Genomic DNA, 8,257 nt, shown 5'->3' with positions numbered 1-8,257 from the left:
AGATGAACACTCTTCCCAAATTATTGTATGTAATGCAGGCCCTCCCGATACGCATCCCAGAGTCCTGGTTCCAATCTATCTCGCGATTGATCCAGCAATTTATCTGGCAACAGAGGAGACCTAGATTGAAACGCTCCCAACTGACTAAATCAATCGAGAATGGCGGCCTCAAACTTCCTGATATAAAACATTATTACCATGCCGTTCTTCTATGTAGAATTATAGATTGGACGAGAAGTCGCGAGCTCAAACAATGGGTGGTACTGGAGGGTCTGTACGCGCAGCAATTCCCAGAAATATTACCTTGGCTCCCCTTCTTCCCTAGGTTACTCCTCCCCCATCCCACTATTACCCCCACGCTGGCCGCCTGGAAAACACTACGAGGCCTTCCTTACATTTCATCTAAATTCGGCCCCTTGACATCTTTTCTGGCCAACCCTGATTTTGCTGCGGGTCTTAACCCCGCCCACTTTTCACGCTGGGCTATTACAGGATTGTTCAGGGTCGGCCAGATGGTGTCGGCGACTGGAGTCAAACAATTTGAAGACTTGAGAGCAAGGTGGGACATCCCCCAACAGGACTTTTGGAAGTTCCTACAAATAAGGCATTTCTTGACAACTGACGCTAGATTTCGCAGCGCTGCCAGGGAGTTGACCCTCTTTGAGAAGCTTTGCGTTGCTACCCTTGACCCGACCCACACTGTTTCCACGCTATATAAAATTGTCTGCCATTTTCCCATCCCGTCGATACCCTGCCCTTTGTAGTGGCCTGGGAGAGAGACTTGGGCATCTCTCTATCGCCTAGAGCAGGGGTTCTCAAACTCGGTCCTCAGGACCCCACACAGTGCATGTTTTGCAGGTAACCCAGCAAGTGCACAGGTGTATTAATTACTCACTGACACATTTTAAAAGGTCCACAGGTGGAGCTAATTATTTCACTTGTGATTCTGTGAGGAGACCTGCAAAACATGCACCGTGTGGGGTCCTGAGGACCGAGTTTGAGAACCTGTAGCCTAGAGACTGGGAAAAAAAATTTCTTAAAAACTCACCTGAGCTCTGTTTGTGTTCAAATCCGGGAGACTCAATACAAAGTTGTGACAAGATGGTATAGACATCCTTCCCTCCTTCATGCCATGTACCCCTCCTCGCCAGCTCACTGCTGGCGTTGCTCTTCCACAACTGGCTCCCTCTTACATATTTGGTGGACTTGCTCTCTGATCCAACCATTTAGGCGGGAGGTTTTGCTCATTTCCCAGGCCATTCTTAAGATTCAGATCCCCTCTGACCCTGCATTTTGGCTTATTAACCACTCCAATATTCCAGTGTCCCAATACAAACACTCATTATTGCGTCACTTAGGTAACGCAGCACGTGCTGTGATCCCGACCATGTGGAGGTCCCACCTCCCCCCGACCCGTCGTGCATGGTTCGCTAGACTGGACTACTTTATGGGAATGGAAGATTTGTTCCTCTCATCGATAGGCAAGTCTGGTGAATTCAAGTCTACTTGGCTCCCTTGGTTAGAATACAAGGCCTCTCAGGCCTACTTAGCCACTCCCTTGGATAGTAGTCAATTTCCCTGTAGCACTGTTTATATATCTCAATAAGTGGTACCTCTTACTCAGGGCCGGTTCAAGGGCGCAGAGCGCCCCGGGCAGGAAAGGGGCATGGCCTAATACAGGGGGCGTGGTGAGTCACGCCCCCTGTACATTGAAAGCGCCGCTTGAATGCTGAGCGGTGCGCGATGACGTCATCGCGCACCGCACAGCAAAAGGTCCTCTCCACGAAGAGAAACTAGACGCATAGCGTCTAGTTCCCTTCGTGGAGAGGACCTTTGCTGTGCGGTGCGCGATTACGTCATCGCGCACCGCTCAGCAGTTACTCTCCACGAAGGGAAACTAGACGCATAGCGTCTAGTTCCCTTCACAGGAGGCGCCGAGGACGGGGACGGCAGCGGGCAGCGGAGGCGGACGGGGGACACAGCAGGCAGCAGTGGCGGATCTTGCCACGGTGCAGCGCCCTCCGGAAGGCGGCGCCCCGGGCAAAAGTCCTGCTTGCCCGTGGCAAGAACCGCCACTGCTCTTACTGTCTCTTGTCCCCCTCCCTCTGCTTCTTCCTTCCCACTTTCCCATGTTTCCTTTCTTAATGCCTAATGGCTACCCTACTCTCGTTCTCTTTTAGTTTTTATATATCTTTGTTGAAGAACACTTTTTTTTTTTTTTATGTGCATTGCAGCCCTCTAGCAAGCACAACGCGATTTCCCTACGATATTGCATTTTAGTATCCCGTTTCTTAGAGGTTGTGTTCTACCTGCCAGCCCATTTGGCTGCTGCCACCTTTGAGGGTTCTTCATTCTCTGCTGGCTGTTATTCTTACATTATGCATTTGTACTTCCAGATTTGTGCCTACAAACTTTATCTGTATCAGTGTTTCTATATTTGAATGTGTATGTGTTCTTCTTTCTGTTCATGTCTTTGAAAATCTTTAATAAAAAGCAATTGTACAAAAAAATTTTTTGACCCTCTCCCGCTGCCCGGCACGCGCCGAGTCCTCTATTTGGCGCGCTCCGGACCCGCTGGCCGGCGTGCGCCGGGACAGTTTCCCGTAGCGGCGCCTGTGCTCCGCTTCGTCTGTCAGTCTTCGTCGCTGTGCAGTGCGCCGCTCTGCCGTCTCTCCCTGCTTACAGGGAAGAAAGGCTGAGTCCCGCGCCGCACTCTGCTCCCGCGCGCTCGCCGCTGTAGACAGTGCAAGAGGGGATCTAAACTCCAATACAGGAGGCAGCAGCGAGAGAGAGAGAGGCAATTAAATAAGGATGAATAAGAAGAGGGGAAAAAAAAAAAAACAATTATAATATATATCTATACTACATGAAGGACCCTAGCCTAAGCTACCTTTTCCATCGACCAGTACTCACTTATTAGGGGACTTGGAGGATCTCCTGTGGAGAGATGCAGGTCCCTTCAGAAGGTATCTTTGTCTCTCCAATATATATGTGGCTTTGTCTCCCTTTTATTAGGTGGACGCAGCACACTCTTTTGATTTTAAGTTAGGAGCTCTGTGCTCCACGTGCTGTACCTCCAGCACAATTTTTCAAACTGAGGGAGGAGGGATGTGAAGGGGGAGGAGCCGGCTGTGCAGACAATGCTAATTTTAGATTGTGCCACACCTCCGGTTGCAGGCTTCACACCCCCCTACTGTATAGGACTCCAGTGTCCCCTAGTGGATGAAAGAGAAATAGAGAAAAGGTTGACTCCTAATGTATAACGGTATGGAACCGGCGTAAACAAATCTGTGAAAATGCACCGATGTTTTTTTCTTTTCTTTTTTGGTGCATTGTGAGCACTTTAAACCAATATACTTTTGATGGCGGCACTAATAGGTAACTTTATTCCTTCTACCCTTTACAGATCCTTCCAACAAGATCTCGCTCCTGGGGAACTAAGATAATTAGCAGCCACGTTCCAGTATAGGCCACAGTATGCTATAGGTAGTACTTTCATGTGTGGGTGAGGACAGCCGTAGCCTTCGTGTACACCCGTGGAGCTGGCACCAAGCCAAAGCATGGAGCCCGAATCTGTAAATCATGAAACAGACTCCCAAACCCAAGCAGGCATTCGTGACCATCTAAGAATGAAACATGCAGAAAAATCATCCTTGATATATCCTGATACCATGAACTCATCATGTTCCATGCCATACATGGATTTCTACGGCTCAATCTTCAACCTGCTCAACCGAAACGGCTGTAGAGGTTTTGGATCACAAACGTTCTCAGGACGGGAGTGCAATGATTGCAAGCCTTTGTTGCCATCCTCACACAACAGCTGTCTCAGTGTTCCTCATCACCACACGCCACTACTTCATCGTTTTCTTACATGGAGAGCTGGTTCATGCTGGGATAAAATCTCCTAATCCAGGGTGTCCCAAACCCGGTGCTCAAAGCACCCCAACAATCCAGATTTTAAGGATATCCATGCTTGTGCACAGGTATAATCGAATTGAGGTCCGAATTAAGTTACTTGTGCTTAAACACAGATATCCTTAAAACCAGGATGGCATACAGTGTGTAGAGGTGATCAACATTATTTTACAGCAACATTCTTTAAGTGTGTACACCCAATTCATCTATCAACATTCAGTATATATATCATTTTTATCAATAATAATGCATAGTGTGTACGGAGACAAGATTGGTAGACCATGATCCTATTAACAGAGACGTATGGGGCCGGATGTAATGACGTAGGCCGTGCCGGATGCCGACCGCACTTGGATTTTTTTTCTTAAAGAGACAATGGTATTGCCTTGTGATTGCCCCTTTAAAAAAACGTTAAGCGTTCCGGACGGCCCCCAGACACGTGCATCATTACATGCGGTGCATCGATTGTTTAGTGTGTATGAACGATATCCTTTGTGCTCGATCGTTAGGACATTCGTCAGTAGCATCGTTCAGGTGTGTACTCCACATTGAGAACGGAGTGCGGGAACTACTGCTCCGATCCCTTTACTTTTACATTTCATACGTAAAAGGAGCTACAGCAAGTTTAACGGTGTAAATGCAAATACACACCACAGTACACCCATGTCTTACATCTGACGGGTTGTAAGATCCGCTGGGGCAGGGACAGACGCAATGGAGTGAATATTCTCTGTAAAGCACCTCATAATATATAAGCACAATAAAAATAAATAACAAAGTTATAAAAAATATTAACTGCTATTGCCAATTCTTCTATTGCAGGCCCGGCCAACCTGTGGCTCTACAGCTGTTGGGAAACCACTAAGAAGTGTTCACCAGCTGATCAGTGGGAGGGTATGCTGGGACTTGTGGTTTCGCAAAAGCTTGAGAGCCACGAGTTGGCAAGCCCAGTCCAATTAATGAGCGTACAAGGGACCAAGAAAAGAGATATTGGAAAAAAGACTCTTTTGTGGGAGCACTCTAATTCATAGGTTACAGTATAATTGGTATAATACTGATAAGAACAATTTAATTGGGTAAATATTAAAATTGAATTCTATGGGTGACCATATGTGAACAAAATAGCTTAGCGAAAATATGGATACATTTTATTATTCGTGATCTCAAATACCAGAGTCTGCAAATGGCCGGAAGTAGAAATCTGTGGTGCTTTTGTCACCATGCTCTTGCGTAATATCTCTTATGTAATGTATGACCATCATTTATTCTGCTAATATCCATTCCAGATCATTATAGGCGCAGAGAATTAAATCATTGGTCACATGAATCCAAGTGTCGGATAGCATAAAATTGAGTGCCACTGTGTCCGATAGCCAGTTTATTGCAGTACCAGGGTGTTCAGAGGTGGTCTCCCATCCTAGTACTAACCCGGCCTTTCACTGCTTAGCTTCCAAGTTCAGAAGAGATTGGGCATCTCCAGTGAAGTATGACCGCAATTATTAGGCTCCCCTCTTTGGTCACTCCAAATATATGCCGTGTGGCTACTATATGTTGAGGATAAAGAGCATATGTAACGTAAATGTTACAGACATAAGAGATTACATGCAGTCATCTGGCTACTCAAACTGTGACTCGGCGGCCACAATGAAAGATATAAAAATACATCGATCTGTAAAGGGCAATTTATGTGGAAAATTCATATTAGCCACATACCATCTACAGATGGGCTTGCCTTGTACCAATAATATGTGTAACACAATGGTTGCAAACATAAGAGATTACGTGCAATACAATGGTTGCAAACATAAGAGATTACGTGCAATCAGCTGATTAATCAGCATGTGACACGGCGGTCACAAAAAGAAGTATATACGTGCAATCACCTAATTAATCAGCAGCTGATTAATCAGCATGTGACACGGCGGTCACAAAAAGAAATATATACGTGCAATCACCTAATTACTCAGCATGTGACACGGCGGTCACAGAAAGAACATCAGTAGGTTTAAGGATAATATATGTGGAAAAAATTCATATATACCACATACCATCTGCAGATGGATTTACCTTATACCTAAACATAGAGCTAACATAGAGCTTTAGATCACCAGTACGGCCGTATCAGAATATAGTGTGTCTTAATGCCAATTATAATTATACTGTAGGAGACAGATATATTTCTTTTTGTGACCGCCGTGTCACATGCTGATTAATCAGCTGTTGATTAATTAGGTGATTGCACGTATATACTTCTTTTTGTGACCGCCGTGTCACATGCTGATTAATCAGCTGATTGCACGTAATCCACACGGCATATATTTGGAGTGACCAAAGAGGGGAGCCTAATAATTGCGGTCATACTTCACTGGAGATGCCCAATCTCTTCTGAACTTGGAAGCTAAGCAGTGTAAGGCCGGGTTAGTACTAGGATGGGAGACCACCTCTGAACACCCTGGTACTGCAATAAACTGGCTATCGGACACAGTGGCACTCAATTTTATGTACTTGATACTTTTTGACTCTAGGGAGCACCACTGAAAGCAACATATTGTGATATTAGGATAGATTATCATAATATCTACGGTTGCCATATACAGAAGTAATTCAATTTAAATTCAGTTTTTCAGAGGCTATTAATTGTTTGATGTTTTTGGACTGGTGCGGTTCCCTCCCAAACCCCATTTCCCAATTAATGAGCGTACCAGGCTACTATGGCCCCACAACCAGGAACCTGTGCATAAGTGTTAATAAATGCCACAGCGTCCTTTTTCTGTTGAATACACTTATTTTTGTATTGGCCACAAAGCGGGCGTGTTTATTGTTTGTAAATATTACAATCCGGACACAAGGAGAAAACACGGATGACAGCGGGCCACCTGTGCGGGGGCCAGGAGAGAAATGAAGGAGAACGTTAAATAAAACACTCACGGGGAGGAAGCTGCAGCTTTACAACAAAAATATATTTCTTCTTCATCCACTAGGGGACACTGGAGCGCAGTTAGAATGGGGAAATAGTAGGCAGTAACTGGGAGCTGGCACTTTAAAACTCAAACACTGTGGCTAGCTCCTCCCCTACTATGTCCCCCCTCCAAGCCAGTCTTTGTTTTGTGCCCAAGGGAGCTGGTCACTCTTGGGTTTGCTCTGAAGAATTTTTTATTTTTTTTTATTTATTTTTTTCACAACCTGCCAGCTCTGCCACTGCCAGTGTGCACCGCGGGAGCTGCCGGAGGGGTCCCACCGCAGCTGCGTGCGGCTCGGGATGGGCCCCGGCTGAAGGAGACACTGGCTCTCCGGAGCTGGCCGGACACCGCTGCGTGCGGCGTGTGTCTGGGCCGCTCCGTCGGCAGAAGATTACGGCAGCGGTAAGTATATGCGGCCGGACACCGCTGCATGCGGCGCGTGTCGGGGCCGCTCCACCAAGAACAGCAGCAGCAGCGGTGAGTAAAAGGCTGTACTTTTATTCAGGTGGCTATTATATTATGTACTTGTAAAGTGTCCTGCACAGTAATGCATAAAGTGATGTCAGAACCCTATCCCCAACCTGTGTTTATTGTAAACTATGCTGCTCTGCAAGGAGTTTTCACGGTATGATCTCGGCTCCCCGTTCTCCGGCGGCCGCGGCTCACTCACCCCACTCGGATCCCCGCTCAGCACGGCTCACAGAGCCGGCACGGGGATACCGCTGGAGGCGCAAAGCAATTTTGAATTTGGCGCCTTTACGGAGGGGGGCAGAGCTTAGTCCCGCTCTGCACCGCCGGGCTCAGCGCGCACTGGCGGCCATTTCCAAGGCTGCAGCGCGGGAAGAAGAGGCACCTCCGGTCACAGTGAGCTAGTTACGGTGGGGACAGAGGGCACCTATACTTTATTAGAGCTGCTGACACTGCACAGTAGCGTGCAGGTTACCTTAGGGCTGCTGTGGCTGCGCTTCTCCCCCCCTCTCTCCCCTTCTGCCTATTGCTGTGTGTGTGTGGGGGAGGGTGACAGGTGCTTGGTGCTGACATGGCAGGCAAAGGCTCCAAGGCAACACAAAAGCAAGGACACCTTTTATGTGAGGATGGTGGGTCAGAACCATCTGCCCAGCCCTCATCAGAATCCCAGAGCGCTGTTTGGACAACACAGCTCACAGAGGTTATGTCCCTGCTGACTAGGGAACTGAAGGCCTCTCGGGAAGATAGAGAGGCGGCCCGGTTCCGACAGCTTGTCCCTATACCGGAGCCTGAACCAGCATGGGCTATTTCCCTGGCAAAATCAGTTGAGGGGCTCTCTAGGGCTGTAATCCCTTCCCAAGCCCCGTCCTTTACCTACCTACCCCCCCAGGCTTCTAAAAAGAGATTACTAG

The 8,257-nt window shown here is 47.4% G+C and overlaps 2 pseudogenes; one reads left to right on the top strand and one right to left on the bottom strand.

The window, feature by feature from the left end:
* Nucleotides 1-5,296: 5,296 nt before the first annotated feature.
* LOC134937457 (5S ribosomal RNA) lies at nt 5,297-5,416 on the bottom strand (annotated as a pseudogene).
* Nucleotides 5,417-6,265: 849 nt separating this feature from the next.
* Nucleotides 6,266-6,385, top strand: LOC134936903 (5S ribosomal RNA; annotated as a pseudogene).
* Nucleotides 6,386-8,257: the final 1,872 nt, after the last annotated feature.

Source organism: Pseudophryne corroboree, chromosome 6, assembly GCF_028390025.1.
Source record: "Pseudophryne corroboree isolate aPseCor3 chromosome 6, aPseCor3.hap2, whole genome shotgun sequence".
NCBI classification, from domain to species: domain Eukaryota; kingdom Metazoa; phylum Chordata; class Amphibia; order Anura; family Myobatrachidae; genus Pseudophryne; species Pseudophryne corroboree.
This window is presented reverse-complemented; position numbering and strand designations above follow the sequence as displayed.